This window comes from Peromyscus leucopus, chromosome 11, assembly GCF_004664715.2.
Source record: "Peromyscus leucopus breed LL Stock chromosome 11, UCI_PerLeu_2.1, whole genome shotgun sequence".
Lineage (NCBI taxonomy): Eukaryota > Metazoa > Chordata > Mammalia > Rodentia > Cricetidae > Peromyscus > Peromyscus leucopus.
Genome location: NC_051072.1, coordinates 3944828 through 3966058, shown reverse-complemented (window position 1 = coordinate 3966058; position 21231 = coordinate 3944828).

The window sequence follows — 21231 nt, the reverse complement described above, 5'->3', positions numbered from 1 at the left end:
TGTGCCAGGGATATCCCTTCATGGAGGCCTAGAGAGGCCATTTTGTGAAGGTGAAGCCTGTATTCCCTTGGAGACCCCAACAAGTTAGAGATGCCAGAGCCATGGGATACCTGTTGAGAACTAACAGGGAGTGGAACCAGCCCAAGAGAAAGAACTATGTTGTAGTCAACAGAGCTAAAAGGAGTTGGAGATCTGAAGAGTGTTTTGACATCAGAAACGGAGATGCAGACTTTGAAGTTTGCCCAGCTGGTTTTCAGTCTTGCTTTGGTCCAGTATTTCCTCGCTATGCTCCCTTTCCTATGTTTTGGAATAGTGATATGTATCTTGCACCATTATATGTTGGAAGTATGTGACTTGATATTTGACTTTGATTTTACAGGGGATTATAGTTAAGAGATTGTATGAATCTCAGAAAAGACTTTGAACTTTGGACCTTTAAATAAGTTCGAGACTGTTATAGACTATGGGGACTTTTGAAGTTGGACTGAACGCATTTTTTTGTTGGCTGTTTTTGCTCTTTTGAGGGGTCTGCCACCCAGCTTCTAAATTAATCATACATGGAGGCTTATTCTTAATTATAAATGCTCAGCCTTAGCTTGACTTATTTCTTGCCACCTTTTTTTGACTTTAAATTGTCCATGTACCTTTTGCCTCTGGGCTTTTTCCTTTTCTTACTTTTGTCTATCTTTCTTTCACTCTTACTCTGTGGCTGTCTGTATGGTTGGGTGGCTGGCTAGATGGCCCCTAGCATTCTCCTTTCTTTGTTCTCTTGCTCTTTCTTCTTCTTTTTCCTCCAAGATTTCTCCTTATATTTATTCTCTCTTCCTACCAGCCCCACCTATCCTTTTAACTGCCTCACTATTGAATTTTCAGCTCTTTATTAGACCATTCAGGTGTTTTAGACAGCCAAAGTAACACAATTTCAAAGAGTTAAACAAATGCAACATAAAAGAATAAAACACATCTTTGCATCATTAAACAAATGTTCGATAGCATAAACAAATGTAACACATATTAAAATAATATTCAACAACATCATTTCTACAAAATGATATAACTACAGCCTATGGGGACCAGGGAGTAGAATGTGGTGGTTTGAAAGAAAATGGTCCCCATACAGAATGGCACTGTTAGGAGGTGTGGCTTTGTTGGAGTAGTTATGGCCTTGTTGGAGAAAGTGTGTCACTGTGTGGTGGGCTTTGAGGCCTTCTTTGCTCAAGGTACACCCAATGTATTAGACAGACTTCTTCTGCTACCTGCAGATCAAGATGTAGCAACTCTCAGCTCCTTCTCTAACACTATGTCTGCCAGCACACAGCCATGTCCCACCATGATGATAATGTACTAAACCTCTAGAACTGTAAGCCACCCCAATTAAATGCTTTCTTTTATAAGAGTTGCCATGGTAATGATGTCTATTCACAGCAATAGAAATTCTAACTAAGACAAGGTTCATGAGCATACTAACCAATAAATTTAAAATCCAATCAAGGGTAAAACTCAATTACCACACAAAGGAAAACTACTTTTTCTATCCCTCCCCCCAATATTACTGCTAGGTTGTTCCTTATTTGTAGTTTGGTTGAATTTTTAACTATATGAATTAAAGTTAGGAATTGTTCTCTGACTGTGACTGTTTCTATTTTAACAAGAATACTCCTTTTTTAACTTGTTCTTTTTTTTCATCCGGTGACTTCCTGACATTTTTCTTTGTCATTTTCTTCTTAGGGTGACAGATGTCAGGGAGTCTGGGGTATACTAAAGCCATTCATGATCATTTGACATTAGCCTAAATTTACTTACATGGATAGTAGGTAAGACCTAGTTGCCTTTTCTTCTGCATCTCAATTAACTACATGAATCATTTGGTTCAGTTAAATAGTGCACAGGTGGGTCATAAAACAGTCCCAAGTGATATGTCCACTTCAGAGTGGCTGTGTAAAACTTCCTGCATATTACTTTTAAGAGAACACTAAAAATATAAAGAATTCTGAATGTTATAAATATATTTTCAGTTCTATGTTTTTATTCTTTATGGATTTTTGGATCTCCTGTATGTAGCCCACATTGGTTTTGAATTCTCTATGTAGAAAATGTTAGCTTTGAGTTCATGGTTCTCCTGTCTCAGCCTCCTGAGGGTTAAAATTATGAGTATGAGCCACCACACATGGTTTACTGTTGTTTCAAAGCAATGGAACAATAATAGAAAGCAAAGTATCTCTGGGGAAGTTGACTTAAATAAACTGAATTATATCCTCAGTTTGTCTTTATTATAAAATTCAATTTTTTACAGAAAAAAAATCTTAATCAGCCATGACCAGGAATAATTATGTTATTTCTCCCAGAGGTGTATTTTATGGAATTCTAGTACAAACAGTAAACAATATTGTATCTTCAATTCATTGAGAATTCCTGAATAATATTTAATAATGAATTTAAATATCTATTGGTGTTCAAATAATGAATTAAAAAGCAAAATTGTGTTAGAGTGCACACATTTATGTATATATTTATACATATTTTATAATGCATCTTTAAATAACACAGCTTAAGTACAGTTGGTAGAACTTGTTCTTCTAAGATGAAAGTTTGAAATAGAGTAGAGTACATCAGCTTCAAGGTACCCAAATGAATTATGAACTGCCATTAGAATGCGCAAACACACAAATACTGTTGAGAATCATAAGTTGGATACATATGATGCAATTAAAAGAGACCAAGACTAGAAGCCAAGTTTTACATGAATAGACTGTCATTTAACTTAAAGATATCTCTCTTACTTCTCTTACTTCATCATCTGGCTTTCCTTTTTACCTTGGAGGCATAGATATCCTCAACAACACCATTTAAAATTCAAAACTGAACTAGATGAAATCTATGTTCCCATAATCTCTCCTAAAATGATAATTATGCCATTATACAACTTAAAATGTATTGCAATATATTCTCCTTTTATATAATTCTCATTCTTTGACAATTCCACGCATGAGTAGACTATATTTAAATCATTTCCTCCCCTTCCTCTCCTACCTCAAACTCTTCTGTTTCCCCCCATGCTGCTGCCCTTCAGGCTCATGACCTCTTCTTTTATTATGGCTGTTACACACACACACACACACACACACACACACACATTCACTGACACACACATACATACATTCATTCATACATACATACATATGAAATTTACTGACTCTGGTTAGTGTTGATTATATGTACATATGCTTAGAACTGATAACATATGAATGTTTGAGACTGGATAACCTATGAGAACCTGATAATTTTTGTCCAGGAGTTAGTGGGACCACCTTATAAAATTTCCCCATCCCTGTTGACATGGCCACTGGTATGTTCATTATACAAGCCTTGTTTAGGAAATCATACTGCTGAGGTTTCATGGCCACAGCTTCCTTGTCATGTTTAGAAGACACTATTTAGCAGTAGGCATCCTGGTCTTCTTGCTCTTTTAAATCTTCCCATGCCTCTCTTCCCTGATGTTTCCTGAGCATTAGGTGTAAGGGTTGTGCTGTGGATATATTAATGTGGTACCCCATGAACCTTTCTCTGAACTTTAACGAGTTGTGGATTTGTGTAGGAGCCTCTGTCTGCTGTGAAAATAAGCTTCTGTGATGGGTTTGGAGGTTGCACTGTTGTTTGTTTGGGTATATAAATAAACTATAGCCTGATTGCAGAAGATGACAGGTTCATGCTCCTTATCCCCCATTACTAGGAGTCTTTGCTAGGGCCATCCTCATTTATTTCAGGGAGTTTCCACTGCATTAGGTTTCTACATTACCCCCAAATGCCCATAATTCCAGTCATCTCTTCAAGTACTCTCTCTCCTCTATCCCACCCCAACCCCACTTGATCCTCTTGTTCTCATCTGCATCTGCCCCCAGTCCATCCCCCAAAAGTCTATTTTTTCCTCTTCCTAGGGAGATCCATGCATCCCCCTTGAGCCCTCCTATTCAGCATGTTAAATGCTATCTGTGCACACATATAGTTCTTCATAGGAAAACACCATAGATCTATGAAATGAAATTATGTTTTCTCATTGTGGAGCTTTATTTCTTTTACTCTTATGTCGAAAAGAATGTGTGACCAGAAAGAAAGGAATTCATAACCATTCCACACTTAAACACTTAATGTTTCATTCAATATTTGCTTAAACACTGAGCATTGTATAATATGGCTTATTGTAAGTCAATAATTTTTTCTAAGTCATCTAATATTCTTACAAAGACTAAAATAAGTGATAAAGATATATATATATATATGTAAAACCAACTGAAACTACTTAATTATCATAAATGTGCTCAATAATAATTTTAAAGAAAACTAAGAGAAGTTTGAATGTTATGAGAAATGAAAAAAGTGAAATGTTTACTTTTGTGCAGCAAAAAAAAAATGAAGTGGCTTATTGAATTAGCTCAACATAATGTGATTCTTGGATTAAAGTGTCAAAATCACACTTTATCTCAACAAAAACAAAACAAAACAAAAACCCCACAAATTCTCAACGATTATTTTGTTTAGGGCTAAAGCGCCATTTGATTTAAATGTAAAGTATCCCCAAGGAGTTCATGTATTTGAACACTTCGTTCAAGGCTGCCAGCCAATTGTATTGTTTTATGAAGTCGGGGAACGTGAGGGACATAGCATCTATCTAGAAGAGAGAGACACTTAGGTGTGGGCATTGATAGTTGCAGGGAATGGAAGTCATTTCTTTTCCCTGCACTCTTTGCTTCCCGTCTATTGCCCTGTATGACTTCTGCTTGTGCTGCTGTTGCTGCTGCTGCTGCTGCTGTGCTGCTGCTGCTGCTGCTGCTGCTGACTGCATCACTCACAGTTCAAGACTTCCTTCTCGTGATGGTCTCTATCTGCAACCACGAACAAAAATAAACCATGCCTTTGGTAAACTGTGCTTTTCAGCCATTTTGCTATAGCAACAAGAAGAGTAAATAATAAAGCAATTAAATAATGTCAGGCATGCATATGTAATTGATTAGGAAAGGATGCAATTACCTTTAAAAAGTGCTCTTGGTGAACTTAGAAAGAGATCCTCAGAGTAATTTTCACTATTAATAGAATATGTAATGTTAGTGAATCAAGACTTGTCTACTATCAAGTTGCAAAAAGTTTATGAAAATTAATATGAAAAGTATCAAAGATATTTTTAATTTTGTATTTTAGAGAGACATAAGTAATCTTAAGACTTCTGGGTACGATGTCAAGTTAGAACTAACATCTAGGGAGTGGATGAACCTAGTGAAGAGGAAGGACTCAGCCCAGAAGGACTCAACTGCTGAACCACCGCATCAGCCTGCTTCCACTGAATCCCTGAAGTGCCTACCAGCTCTTGCTACCTATTTCAGCAAGCTCCTCCAGTGAAGAGATAGAGGGAGCCTGATCGGTGCATCCTCTGGCACTGCAAATGTCATCGGTGGCATCAGCCACAGCCACCCTACCCTGTTGTTCAGCATGCACTGTCACTACCAGTACACTGTTCATAACAGCGGCATCTGAAAATTCAGAGACAAGATGTGAGGTTGTGAAAAGCAAGCACAGACCTCAGACTGGAGCAAAGTGAGCCAGAGCACACAGCACAAGTGTGGCCCCAAGAGCTGAGCCTTACACAGTCAGCCAGAAAAGACAACTACAACCCCTCCTCATTACCAGAAGCAAGACATAACCACAGACACCAGCTGTGGAACCTACGCAGTGCTAGACTGGCAAGCAGAAGTGCTCCATTGGGGAGCAGCCTCCCACTTCCCATTAGAGAGGGGTCTGTGGAAAGCTTGGTCACCAATTCACTAGAGGAAAGGGTCTAACTTTGGAGGGCAGGGCCTTTGGCCTGGGAATTCTGACAGTAGTCTGCACTCACAGAAATGTTGTTAACCTGAAAAGCCACAGTGACATAATTTGTGTGAATTACTGGAGACTGACTGACTGACTGTCTAACCCTTTCACCTGTGGAGATTGGTGTAGTCCAAGGGGAGGGAAATGCCATATCATCCCAGAGAAGAAGAAATAAAGGCTATTACATGACATTGTCAATGTTTTTGTTTTTATTTTCTAGATGCTTTGTTTTTTTCTATGTATTTTTACTTTTCATTTGTATTTAAAATAGTATACTTAACTGTTAAACTATCATGTTTCTCTTCATTTTTTAACAAAATAAAATCTAATAAGATAAAACAAAAAACATCACTTCAAAGTTGGATAAGGCAAATCAATCAAAGGAGAAAAGAGAAGGCACAAGAATCAGGGACCCACTCACTCACACATTCAAGAGTCCCACAAAAGTACTAAGTTGGAAGCTATAGTATATGTGCAGAGGACATGGTGCAGACATGTGCAGGCCCTGTGCTTTCTGCCTCAGTCTCTGTGGCTTCATATGACCTCTGCTCATGTTGATTCAGAGGACCTTGTTCTCCTTGTGTCCTTGATCCCTGCTGGCTCCCCCATCCCTTCCACCTCCTCTTCCCTGGGATTCCCTGAGCTCTGAGGGGAAGGATTTGATGGAAACATCCCATTGAGAGCCGTATGTTCCAAGATCTCCAGGGAAAGAATTCAGGATGTTACATTTTAAAATGATCCAGGAGCAGATAGCACACTTACATAAGCAGACGAAAGAAATAACAAAATCAACTCAGGGCCTCTGTCAGATACTTACCAAAGCGAATGCCGAGGTCAGTAACACGGAGGAGAAATTCAAAAATACAAAGGAAACATTTGGTAAGGAAATGAACACACACACACACACACACACACACACACACACACACAAAAAAAACCCCACCATAAACAAGTTCTGGAAATTAAAGAATCAATCAAATAAAATACTCAGCGGAAAGCAGCATCAACAGATAAGAAAACTCAGAACAAGTTTCAAGGAATGGTGACAGAATTTAGACAATAGTGTATTCAGACATACATAAAGAAAAAACAAAACAAAAGAAAAAAATAGCATGGCCCAAACTTCTATGAAGTCTTAGATATGTAGAGAGACCAAACTTAAGAATCCATGGGGTAGAAGAAGAGGTTGAGATAACATCAAAAGGCATAGACAATTATTCACTAAATTGTACTAGAAAATTTCCCAAACCTCAGAAAGGATTGACATTCAAAAGCAAGATACACATAGAGCATAGTATACACAATGGAAGAATCTCTTCGGGGCATATGATAGCCAAGATTTCCCAAATACAACATATGAAAATAACACTAGGGACTGAGGAAATGCCACATGCTGTAACAGCATAAAGATCTGAGTCCAATCCCCAAGACCCGGGTTAGAACACTGGTGTTGACAGCTCAAGCCTCTAACCCCAGCACAAAGGTGGGGTAGAGACAGGCAAATCCAAGGGCCTTGCTGGTCACCCAGTGCCAGGTTCTGTGAGAGATCCTTCCTCAAAAACCAAGATGGATGTGGCTTGAGGAGGACACCAGACAACAATGTCTAACCCACCCACACAAGCGTGGGCAGGCACACCCAGTACATATGTGTAAACACATCTACAGACACACATGCATTCACACATACTACACATATACAAATACAGAAGGGGGAATGAGCGAGAAGAGGGAATGGGAGAGGGGAGATAGGAAGGGAAAGGGGGAGTGGTTTACTAAAGCGTGAATTGGAAAAATGCCAACATCCACACATAAAGACAGAATCATCCAAGTAACATTAGAATTTCACCAGTGACCCTGAAAGCCAGGAAAACATGCAGCTGTATAGATCCAAAGAAGTAAACAGCTGTCCGTGGAGATTCTATATCCAGACGTCATGCATTGCTTTTTCTTCATTTTGTATTCAGCACACGAAATTTCAGGTTTCCTTTGACATTTTCATACACACTCATCCTTGTCTGAGCCTCCACTTCCCCCTCCCCTGTTTCTCCTGCCCATCTCCCTGCATCCTGCCTTCATCTTCACCTTCAACATCTAGGGTACCCACCCCCTGTACTCTCCGAGGTGTTCTGTAACCTTCCTCGCTTCTCTCCATTAAAGCTTTTTTTTTTTTTTCCATCTTATCATGGACCCTTTTCTAGTTTGTGGCCTCTATCCACTCTCACTTCCACATGAATATACATATATAAAAGTTAAAAGCTGAAATCTGCATATTCAAGAAAACTAGTGTTTGTCTGAGCCTGGGTTGCCCTACTTAATGTAATATTTTCCAATTCCATTCAATACTCTGAAATTTTCGTAGTTTTATTTTTCTTTATGGCTGAATAAACTTCTACTATGTATATGTGGCACATTTTCTTTATCCATTCATCACTGGTGGACATCTAGACTTATTCCCCTTCCTTGCTGCTGTGAATAACTCAGCGATGAATGAATGTGCAAATGTCTTGGCAGCAGGTGGGAGATCTTGGGATGCATGCTTACGAATGGTATAGCTAAGTCATTATGCAGTTTTATTTTTAGTTGTTTTTTTTTTTTTTTTTTGAGAGCACTCCATATTGATTTCCACAGTAGCTGTACCAGTTGATACTCTTATCACAAGCAGTAAGGCTCCTCTATATCCACATGTCCCATTTGTTGTCATTTACTTTCTTAATAACAGCCAACTTAACTGGGCTGAGATGACATTTCAAAGTAGTTTTTTTTTTTTTTTAATTTGAGTTGTCCTAATGTCTAGCAACATTAAACAATTTTAAAATATTTTTTGATTTGTTTTCTTCCTTTTAGAACTGTATAACCAGTTCATCATTCCACTTATTTTTAGCAGTTTTGATTTGAGGATGTGTTCAAATTTTCAGTTCTTTATATATTGTAGATATTAACCCTTTGTCAGAAGTGTATCTGGGAAGCAGTCTCTCACTTCCTACAGGTTCTCTATTTGCCCTCTGTCTTTTTGCCCTTTGTCACTTTTGCTTTCTATTGTTGTGATGCAAAGTGTGACCAAAAGCAATGTGGGGAGAAAAGGGTTTATTTGGCTTAAAGTTTTCAGTCCATGATCCAGGAAAACCAAGACAAGAGTTCAAGCAGGTCAGGAACCTGGAGGCAGGAACTGATGCAGCGATTATGGGAGGATTCTGCTTACAGGCTTCCTCAGCCAGCTTTCTTATACCACCAAGGGCTACTGCCCAGGGATATCAGAGCTCCCAGTAGGCTGGGCTCTCCTTCATCAATCATTAATCAAGAAAATGCCCCAGAGACTCGCCTATAGGCAATCTGATGGAGACATTTTCTTCCTTAACTGGGATTTCCTCTTCCCAGATGATTCCAGCCTGGGTTCAGTTAAGGACAACAAAAAAAGCAACTAACCAACACTCTCTAATTATCACTTCAAATTGATGGAGAAACAAGAATATTTAAGACAAACTCACTCAGATAATTCATGAAAACCAATCCTTCCATGCAGAAATACTTAAAAAGACTGAGCATGGTGGTGCATGCCTTTAGTCCCAGCACTTGGGAGGCAGAGGTAGACTTGTAACACAGCCACAGCCACACAGAGAAAACGTGTCTTGAAAGAAAAGAAAGGAAGAAAAGAAATGCTTAAAGAAAAACTACATATGTGGAAAAAAACCACAATCTCATATATGAGAAAATAAAAAAATAATAAATCCCACAACAAGAACAGATCAGTGGCAAAGATGAATAAAGGAAACAATTATATTTAGCAGAGTGAACCGCAATTTAGTATTACCAGGATAGGAAAAGAATGACCAGCAATAAGTCAACATTAAAATGGAAAGTCAGAGGCTTATTTCTCAAGTGACTCTAAATGCTTTCAAGTTGAAAATTCACACTAACCACCACAACATTCTTAGCCATCTGGGAAAAGGCAAATCAAAACTACTTTGATATTGAACCTCACCCCAGTCACGATGATTTTCATCAAAAGAAAAATGGCAACAAATGCTGATGAGGTTGTGGGAAAAGAGGACCCTGAACTGCAGGGAGGAGTGTAAAGTACTACAGTTAGAAAACAGGACTCTATATGACCCAGCTATGTCACTATTGGGCATATGCCCAAAGACTACATCCTACCGCAAAGAGACCTGCAAATGTGCGCCTTTTGCTGCTCTAGTCATAAAAGCAAGGAAATGAAATTGGCCTAGTTGTCCATCTACAAATGGATGGATAAAGAGGATATTGTATGTTTACACAGTGGGGTTTTAGTCAGCTGGACAATGAAATTATGAAAACTTCATTAAAATATATGGAATTTGAAAATACTACCTTAAAGAAAATAATTGGGATTCAGAAATATAAATACCACAGGTTCCCTCTCATATTCAGATGCCAGACTCTAATTTTCAATGTATATATGAAAGTACGCATGTGGGTAGAGTTCGTGCAGCAAGAAACAGGACCGTGAGAGGGGAAGTGGGGGAGGGGAGGCTGAGGAAGCAAAGGGAGGACCACAGAGTACATGAGACATGAGGCAGAAGGGAAACTATTGTACCAGAAAGGTAAAAGTGGAGGAGGAACAGTGGGGGTAAAGACGGAAGAGCAACAAAAACAAATCACATATGGTACCGCTATAATGAAAAATACATTGTACACATTTAATTTTTTTAAAGCAATCTCATGTTAATTGTATAAAAGTGTCCAATTTCCAATAATGTAATAATAAATTAAAAGTAGATTGAATTTTGTGATTCATCCTGTAATAAATGCCCCTCTGGTTTAATATAAAAGAGAAGTCTGATGCCAAAAAAATTATATATTCATAGTTATGAGATACTTCTGTTCTTTTCATTTTTTTCTTCATATATGCATTATAAGTGCAATTTTCTCACTGCTCATAGACAAAACCTTACTTAGTCCTTTGGTAGGGTAGTTACATTTGTAGTAGGGTAGCATCCTCTATAGTTACTATCAGTCATCTTTCAGACTCAAATTAGTGAGGTTGGAGCTTCATTCCAAAGTAGTTAGTAAGTGATGTGACATAATGAAGCTAAAAACCATCTACTCATCCTCCAGATTCTATCCTGCTTCAGGTCCAAATCCTGAGAAAGGAAAGTATGTCATGTTGGCTTGGTCGTCTCCCTTTGCTTATTGCCATCCCATCTACCTCAGCTTATGGTCCAGTCAGATGCCTGAGATCCCCATGATCTGCACTGGCCACATATTTATTCTATGCCCAAGGGTTGTTCCACAAGCCTCTGAAATTCAGTCTTCAGCTGGAATATGACCCCAGGATCTTCAGAGCCCTGTCCATTTAGAGGAGTCTCTGATGGGTCTTGTATCTCTCATGAGCTCCTGGAAAAGCCATGAGGTTTAAGAAGTTGCAACTGCAGTGGCCATCACACACACACACACACACACACACACACACACACACACGAACGTCTGCAAAGGATTTCTAAACCTTGTGGAGATGCAGAAGTAATATATTTTCAGTAGAAACCATACCACCACTTTGAAGTTTTGATCTTTTTCCAGGCAACTGATGTTTTGTATGGTCCTCTTTCACTGTGCTGAGCAGGTACTAGTAATAGCTCCCAGATTCCATGTGATCCTAAGAGCTGATCCTTCTCTTGCAATGTATTAAACTGTGTAGCCAAGCAATCATGGACAGAAGTGCACTTAATGAATTTGATTTGTATTTTCTCCTTTCGATGGGATTTGTGAATTAAGCCTCATCATAAATCAGGAACTTCTACATTTACACTAAGTAGGGCCAGGCATTCAAATGTCCTCAGACATGAGTTTAAATGATTTTTAGATTATAACATGTTTATATCATTTCCTCCTTCCTTTTCCTCTCTCCAAACACTCCCATTTACCCAACTCCCTGCTGTATTTTAAACTCAAGGCCTATGTTTTTTCCTTAAAAATACACAAATACAACCTTCCCAGCCCAAGTCCACATGTTACTTGTGTGCATGTTTTCAGAGCTGATCATTAGGTACTGGATAACCAATTGGTGTGCTCTTCCCTGAGGAAGACTCTTTCTCACATTCTCAGCATGTCTTAGTTGCCTGTAATATTTTGTGTAAGGTTGGGGACTGGTGAGGTTACCCCTTCCATGTTAGTATGTCTGTTGGGATCATTCTTGTTCAGATCATGTTTAGACAATCATGTTGGTAAGACTGCATGGGTGTAGATTATGACATTCCTAGGATACAGAATCTCCCAGCAAACTCCCTGATCCTCTGGCTCTTACCATCTTCCTACCAACTCTTGCATGATGATCTCGAGCCTTAGATGCAGAAGTTGTGTTGTAGATGTTATCATCAGATGGCATTGGGCTCCACAACTATACATTTCAATAAGTTTTGGTTTTTCTGCAATGGTCTCAAAGAGAAGTTTCCTTGATAGGGATGAGAATTACACTCTTCTGTTGGTATAAGGACAAATATTTAGAGTGTATTTAGGAATTCTACTGGTTTAGTAAACTGGTAATTGTAGGTTCTCCTTTAAAATTCATGAGTTCAATAGCCTGGTTTTTAATAAAATGTCACCATATTGCATCTCCTATAGTTTGGAGTTTAATATTTTATTTTAAGTTCAGTCAAAATTAAAGAGGATAATTCTACTTATTATACCATACAACCACCTATTGGGATAATAAAGCACTATTATTATGAACTGCCACTAAACCATAGCTTAAGTTGACAATAACGCTCACATTTATGTGCACAAATTGGCTGAGGTTTGGTTGGTGTGGGCTGAGATCCTTAGGGCATGGCTGTAGCTATTGGTAGAGTCCAAAACCACTCCATGTGCCTCTTATCCACTTGGAAGCAGTGAATCTTGCACACTGGGATACTGGCAAAACTACTACCAGAGCACTAGAAAACAAAACAAAAAGCGAAAACACACTGCAGAATCTTGATCCTACTGCTTTCTAGCATCAGCGCGATTAAAGCATGTTTTCAAAGTATTAATAATAACTTTACCTCAAATAGGTGGAAGACACTAAGAAAACTGAACAGTCAGTATTTTGTATCCATGGAGGCCATACTTCAATAAACCATAAGTCAAATAAATTATATGAGGAAAAAGTTAGGTGTTTACATATCCAGACTTTTTTCCTTATAACTATATCCTAAACAGTATAGTGTAATGTTCATGTTGCATTGGCATTTTCCTAGGTATCATAAGTCACCTAGAGATGATTTAAAGTACACAAACAGATGTGCCTAGGTCAAATACAAACTCTATGTCATTTTATGGGAGATACTTAGCATCTAAAGATCTTGGCATTCCTAGAGAGACCAAGGAATGTGTGGTCCTGCAGGCAACAATTCCTTCCAATGCACCTGCAATCTTTCAAAACATAAAGTCACATTTCAACTCTGTGATCTGTGTCTTCAGAGTAATGTGTTTGTCTGCTGTCATCAGATGGGAGTATGAGATGTGGAGGCAGAGGCCCTCTCTTATTACTGCCTGCGTAGTTTTTACAATACCATCATAAATCAGAATAAACACATTCCTCTCTAGAAATTGCTCTGCTGTGCTTCTCTCATGAGTTCCAATTCCTCCTTTTTTTGTTGGTTAAATTCTACCTTCCATGTGACAGTAGCTTGCCTTTAGAATCTTCGATCACATTTAATAAACTGCCCTGTTAATGTTTACTATGTCACATGAAAATAAAACAATCAATCAAATTTAGGTTGAAATAAAAAGTACATGTAATTACTTTTTTCCTTCTAACCCTGATTACTCTCCATTCAAGATACTATTTACCTGCACCATTGTCTTTTTCATATGCCATTTGCACAGACTTTAATTACAAACTATTTTGAGCCATAAGTTCAGTTGTATTACCACAGTGCATAATATAAATCATTTACCTTCAGTTCTGTGCCGTCACTTCTTCACCTATAACTTGATATGAACCAGAGACAATGTATTGTGGAAGATGTGTGTACATGATTATAGTTCTCTAGTATTTTTTAAAATGTTTGCTTTGACAATTACCACAAGCTGATACAGAAATGATCAATAAACATAAAAAAGTTTTCAACTTTACTTGCCATTAGAGAGGTGAGAATTACGGCTAAAAAGTCAATCTCACCTTAATAAGAATGACTGTCATTAAGAAAATATAGCAAAGATACCCCCACAAAAGACTGCTGGAATGATCGAGAGACAGCCAGGACTGACCTACTCTGGTGATGGGATGGCCAAACACCCTAATAGTTGTGCCAGAAACCCCATCCAAGGACTGAGGAATCTGGATGCAGACATCCACGGCTAGACCCCGGGTGGAGCGGGAGTCTAATTAGCAAGAAAGAGGAGGGTTTATATGAGCGAGAATTGTTGAAACCAAGGTTGGATAGAGCACAGGGACAAATAGCCAAATGAATGGAAACAAATGAACTATGAACCAAAGGCTGAGGGGCCCCCAACTGGACCAGGCCCTCTGAATAGGTGAGACAGTTGATTGACTTGATCTATTTGGGAGGCATCTAGGCAGTGGTACCAGGTCCTGGGCTCATTGCATGAGTTAGCTCTTTGAAACCTGGGGCTTATGCAGGGACACTTGGCTCAATCTGGGAGGAGGGGACTGGACCTGCCTGGACTGAGTCTATCAGGTCGATCTCAGTCCTCAGGGGAGGCTTTGCCCTGGAGGAGGTGGGAATGCGGGGTGGGCTGGGGGGAAGGGGAGGGGGCAGGAAGGGGGAGAACAAGGGAATCTGTGGCTGTTATGTAGAACTGAATGGTATTGTAAAGTAAAATAAAAGGAAAAAAAAAGAAAATATAGTAATGACAAAATGAGGCTACTGATGAGAAGGTAAAGTAGTCTGGACAATATGGAGATGGGTGTGAAACTCCCTAGGAAACTAAAAACAGATCTAACGTATGGCAAAGTTACACTGCTCCTGGATGTTCACGTAAAGGACTCTAAGTCAACACATCCCCAAAGGTGCTCACACATCAATGTTTCCTGCAGAACTATTCATGACCCTATGTTATGGAACCAACCTAGGTTTTGTTGATGGAAGAATGAAGAGAGAAAATATATGTACACACAGTGAAACATTTTCTGCTAGAGAGAAGAAAATTATGCTGTTTATAAGAAAAAATGATGCAAATGGAAATAATGATATTAAGTGAATTTTTGGGTCTCATAAATCCAAATATCACATTATTTTCTCTTAGCTGTATATGTTAGATTTTATATAGACACATAAAATTTTATATAGATAGGTAAAATTATGTATCTATATGACATGAAATTAGAAGCAAGACTCTCTGTAGAAAGGCTACTAACAGGATACAGGAGGACTGGGAAGAAACAATGGAGATGATGGGGATGTCAGTCGTGTTAGTTATTTGAAGTCTGATAGAAATATGATAGACCACTTGGCTCTGTAATACTTTTAGTTGAGGGATTTTCAATTACTGCTTCTACATCATCAGATGTTACAGGTCTACTTAAATTATTTATTTTATCTTTATTCAGTTTTTCTAGCACATATTTGTCTAGAAATTCATCCACTTCTTTTAGATTTTCCTGATAGGTACAATATAAATATTTTAAGTGGACCTCATAAAAAAAAAAACAAATGCTTCGGTATAGCATAGGATGGTGTCATTTGAGTGAAGAGGCAGCCTACATAATGGGAACATATCTTTACTAGATATACATCTGGCAGACAGATAGTATCTGGAATATACAAAGAACTCAGAAAACAAAACATTACTAAAACAACCCAATTTTAAAACTGGGCATGGGACTAAATGAATTTCTGAAATGAGGAAATACAAATGGCTGAGAAACATTTTTTTATTTGTTCAACATCCTTAGCCATCAATGATATGCAAATTTAAAATATTCTGAGATTTCATCTTACCCCTCTCTGAATGACTAAGATCCGAAAACAAGTGACAACAAATGCTAGCACAAATTAGTGGAAAGGTGAAGAATTATTCACTGCTTATGGGAATGTAAATCGGTGCAGCCACTGTGGATCTCAACTAGAAATATATCCAACAATGATCCAGCTATACCACTCTTGGGCATGTAAACAAAGGACTTTGTATCTTACTGTAGAGATACTTGCTTCTCCATGTTCATTGCTGCTCAGTTCACAATAGCTAAGAAGTAGAAACAGCCTAAACCTCTATAACTGATAATGAATAATAAAAATGTAGTACATTTACACAATGGAATATTACTCCACTGATAAAAAAAAAAACTGTGAAATTCACAGGTATGTGGATGGACATGGTAACAATCATTTTGAGTAAGGTAACATAGACCCAAAAAAATGAACATCACATATTTTCTCTCATTTGTTGTTGTTAGCTTTGAATCTTCAGATACATATGTTTCATTTGGAATATCCATGGAGTCAGAGCCATGGGATGGAGACCACTGAAGGAGAAAAGTAATCATCACTCTCAACCAGCTGTGGAATTTGCAAGCTTCAAAAACAACCAGCCTGGTAAAACATGCCCACTAGTACAATAGTGGCATGTAGTAACCAACCATTTTCTGATTATAATTAAGGCTGTCCCCCCAAGTCTTAAGGATTATTGTGAAAGGGAGGAGGAACATTATAAGAGCCATAAGTGGTGGAGGACCACAGGAAACAGCATTTTCTAGCCATAGGAGAGCAGTCAATCATATGAACTCAAGAGTTGTTGCGACTACATGAACAAGATGTGTACAACATAGTCAGACAAAATCCTGGCTAGCCATGGGTCGGCATGATATCCCACCTCTAGTTGGGGTGCTACTGGTAAATGATAGCTGCTTTGAGGAATTAGTTTTCTTTAAGGGTCTGGTCCTTGGTTGGTTGACTACAGTCCAGTGGAAAGCACACATACAATAATATATGGAAAACACAAACTTACCTTGATGTCTTTTTTAAAGAAGAGAACAAAAAGTTGGGTAGCTAGGAAAGGGGTTGATCCAAGCAGAGTTGGGGAAGGAAGTTGGATAAGATCAAAACATGTATGAAATTCTCAAAGAACAATAAAAAATTGCAAAAACATATAGACTTCCTGTGGCCATGAATCAGCTATAACAGCACACAAGAGTGATTAGATAGAAAAAGAGAGAAGTATTGTTCTAGAGCACAACTACAGAAGCACAATTCTTTTTCATCACATTCCTGTGAACAATTCTTAATCATATGGCTTGCACTCAGTTGTCTACCAACCTGTAAAATATCTCTATTGTAGACAACCATGTATCCAGATACACATCAGAAGAGATGTAAACTATTATAGATGATGGCTAATATTCAGCTTCTCCAAAAATACCAGATCCTCTACTCCCCCTTTAATATATTCTTTATTGATGTCTATTCTCACCTGTGTCCCGCTGTCCTTAATTCACAAGGCTTCCCCTGAGACATATATATATATATATGTATATGTATATGTATATGTATATGTATATGTGTGTGTGTGTGTGTGTGTGTGTGTGTGTGTGTGTGCATCCCATCCTTCCACAGGATTTCCTGTATCCATTCACCAGCAAAGTCTAATATCCCTACCTGACAGATGGCAATGTTAACTTCTGCTGTATGTTTCCATGGTTATAAACTTTGTAAAACTATTCACACAGAAATATTCCTACACATATGCCTTGAGCTCATGGAGAAATGTCATTAAAATGTAGGAATTCTCTTAACTCCAAAAATTTATTAAAACATGACCATTTTATATTAATAATATTAATATAATATTAATAAGGACCCCAGTGGGCTGGAGAGATTATTCGATGGTTAAAACACATACTGCTATGGCAGAGGACCCAAATTCTACTCCCAGCACCTATGTCTTCAGACTCTCACCTGCATGTATCTTGAATTCTAGCAGAATCCAATGACTCTTGCTTCCACAGGCACCCACACACATGTATGTATGTCCACACATGGACACAAAACATACACATAATTACAAATAATAAATAAATATTTTTAAAAAGAACTCTCCCTGTGTTTACAATGATTATAAAACATACTGATATTATCATTATTCTGTGCAAATGTTTTAGTTGCTTCTCTTTGGGTTTTCTTTTTTATTATTTTTATTTGTTTTGTGTTTGTAGTATGTGATAAGGCTGAGTCACATTCATGCCACAGCAAGCATTCCAAGGTCAGAGGACCAATTTCAGGAGTGGACTCTCTTTTTCCACCATGTAGATACTTGGAATTGAGCTCAGGCAATCAGTCTTGACAGCAAGCACCTTTACCCAGAAGCCATCTGACTGGTCCCTACTTCATTTCTCAGCATTAAAGACTTTTGACTGATTTTCATGACTTTGGATCTAGATCTTGCTTATTTAGTATATAAATAATTCTGCACTCAACCATTTCTTCTACAATTACTTCCCACATTTGGGGTGTTTGTGGACTTTATTGCTTATAGAATGGTAAGAAAGCCTCTCCCACAGTACATCACATGTTTTTAGCGTCCTTTCTCCTAACTTTTCAAGGCAGCACAAATGAAATAAGAATACAACCCTGCATAGCCAAGCTGTGCAATCAATAAATCCTATAGGCTTAGATTTATTTACCCCCAGAAGCTTTACTTTGCTAGCTTGTTTTCTTTCTCCTTTGATCTGAGTTACCAATGGACAGATACTTTTCTCCAGAGAAAGTGCTACAGCCCTAGGCAGCATGTGAAACTTGCAACAGTGGTAACACTTCATCCTACCCATCTTCCTTTTCCTTTTCATATATCTTCTGCTAGAGACTTTTCTCTTAAAGAATTCTGTTTTATATGTCTTAATATATATTACGACCACAGAATTATAATGAGATTTAAAAGCTATCTGAAATTGTGTGTTACAGGAGCTAGAGAGATTGTTGGAGATTTGAGTAGACATTTCCCTTACAGTGGTCTGAATTTCTTTATATATATTCCATAGATAGATAGATAGATAGATAGATAGATAGATAGATAGATAGATAGATAGATATAGATAGATATAGAGAGAGATACAAATGTGTATAATGTATATTTATATTCTCTCTCACTAGTAACCTCTCTCTACTTTCTAAGGCTCATCATGAATTCTAGCATGACTATTTCATTACTAAGCTTGTCATGCTTTATTTTCCAATTGCCTTCTACAACACAGAACCTTTTCTATATTAGGAGCCATGAGTCAGGACAAGTGTTGCTATAATCAGGTTTTTTTCATTGTGAAATTCTTAGAAATTTAAGTTTATCAGTATCAGGCGAGATTAACAATCCTGGTAAGAACAAGAAAATTGCTTTGAAAATCAAATACCCTTTATTAGACTACTGTTTAAATCAGCTATAAGATGCAATGTACAGGCCGGGCAGTGGTGGTACATGCATGCCTTTAGTCCCAGTACTCAGAAGGCAGAGGCAGGCAGATTTCTGTGAGCTCAAGGCCAGCCTGGGCTACAGAGTGAATTCCAGGAAAGGTACAAAGCTACACAGAGAAACCCTGTCTCAAAAAACGAAAAAGAAAAGGTGCAATGTACAGATGTAGTAAACATACTAGGTCAAAAAGAAGATACTTTCATGAGGCTATTTTCATTATCATGGTTGAGTCGTATGGTCATCTGAATAAAAATGCCCCCATAGACTCATGGAAGTGACATTATTGGAGATGTGGAATTCATGTTCTCTTTTAATTAAATTACATAAATATATAATTTAAGTTCTATGCATATGATCACAAGGCTGACCTTTTGGTATTGGGTAGCCAATTTGGATACTGTGAGCTTTTCTCCTCCTATGTTATCATGTGAATTACTGCTATCATTGTTTAGGTCTTGTTTAGATAGCCAAGTTGGTAAGACTTCATGGGTACAGCTTCTCTTACATTTCTAGAAGGTGACAGTCTCACAACAACCTCCTGTAGCTAAATGTTTGAGCGATATTCACAGCAACCTCCCTGTTCCTCTGGCTCTTGCAACCTTTCTGCTCCCCTTTAAATAATTCGGTATTCATCACCTATTTTCATTTTTCAGAACTATAAACACCCATATCCTTCCATGCATGGTGGGCAAAAGGTGATTATTTGGGATATTGCTACAGAAAAGAAGACTATAAATAAAATCGGCTTTTATATTTACTCTGTGACCTGGAAATGTCTCCCAAAATTTCTTGTGATCTCTTTAAATTAAAAACTTGCACTATAAGCATCAAGGTTTCCCTAGAAATAGGTCAACAACGAGAACATTCATCAAAACTGGTGAATATTAACATTGTATAAAGTCAGATGTAAAATTATGACAGAGATTTCAGTCATTGTGATGAAATAGAAGTATGTGGGAAACATTATCCAGACATTAGACAATGAAATATAAACTTATGTCCAACTGTAGTAGCCTAAGGTTGAAAATATTTTCTGTTATAACCTTAAATATTTGAATCTGAGAAGTACTTAATTACTTTCATATGGACTCTAAAATGATGTCACAATATGATGAAATCATCCAATACTGATGATTCTCAGAAGAGCATTAGCCAATGGACTCCCTGTCCAGGAGACAGACATAGAATGATAAACAGTAGATTAATAAAAATCAGTTTGCAATCCTTGATAATTTACACTAAAATTCCAGCTGTGTCTTCATTAGAAAAACTCTAAACAGATTCTTTTTTCCAAAATAAAATCTCATCAGTATAAGTTATAAGAAGAAAAAGTGGCCTCTGGAGATGTATAAAAATATTAAAAGAGGAGTTTGGTGGAAGCTTGTAAAAGCAGATAGTATCCCAATACTAAGCAATAATGTGGATAGACGGTAAATTTTGATTTGTCATATCTTGGCCAGCAATGGAGGTTGGCTTTCTGAGAAAAAGAAGACAGTGGCTCTGGGGACCAGTGGAAGCAAAGAAGCAGAGAAGGAGAAATATGTTTTGTACAGACTCATGGCTTGCTGTCTAACTTTAATTTTAAGAAGTCAGGTTTCATAAGACTGAGATGCACAGAAGCAAATAAAACAGATTTTTTTAAACACACAATCAAGTACATTGGGAACTCTGCTCTGCTTGCTCTTCATTAAACCCAACCATAACTCAGGAAGTTAAGCTTCACATTTCACTATACAATATAAAATTTTAAAGCAATAATTTCATCTTGGTGGTTTCAAATAACCTGAAGAAATTTATATAAAGACACTATGTATTTCTATTATTAATTTAATGTTAATTAAACCTACAAGAAAAAACATGACTATTACAGAATCACTTTTTATTGGTGAAATTATTAAGGCCACTCCACGTAGTTAAAAGGGGAGTTTATTTTGTGGGGTAACTTACAAGTGAAGGAATAGGTTACAGGGTCTGGGAAAGGTGTAGCGCAGTCCAGCA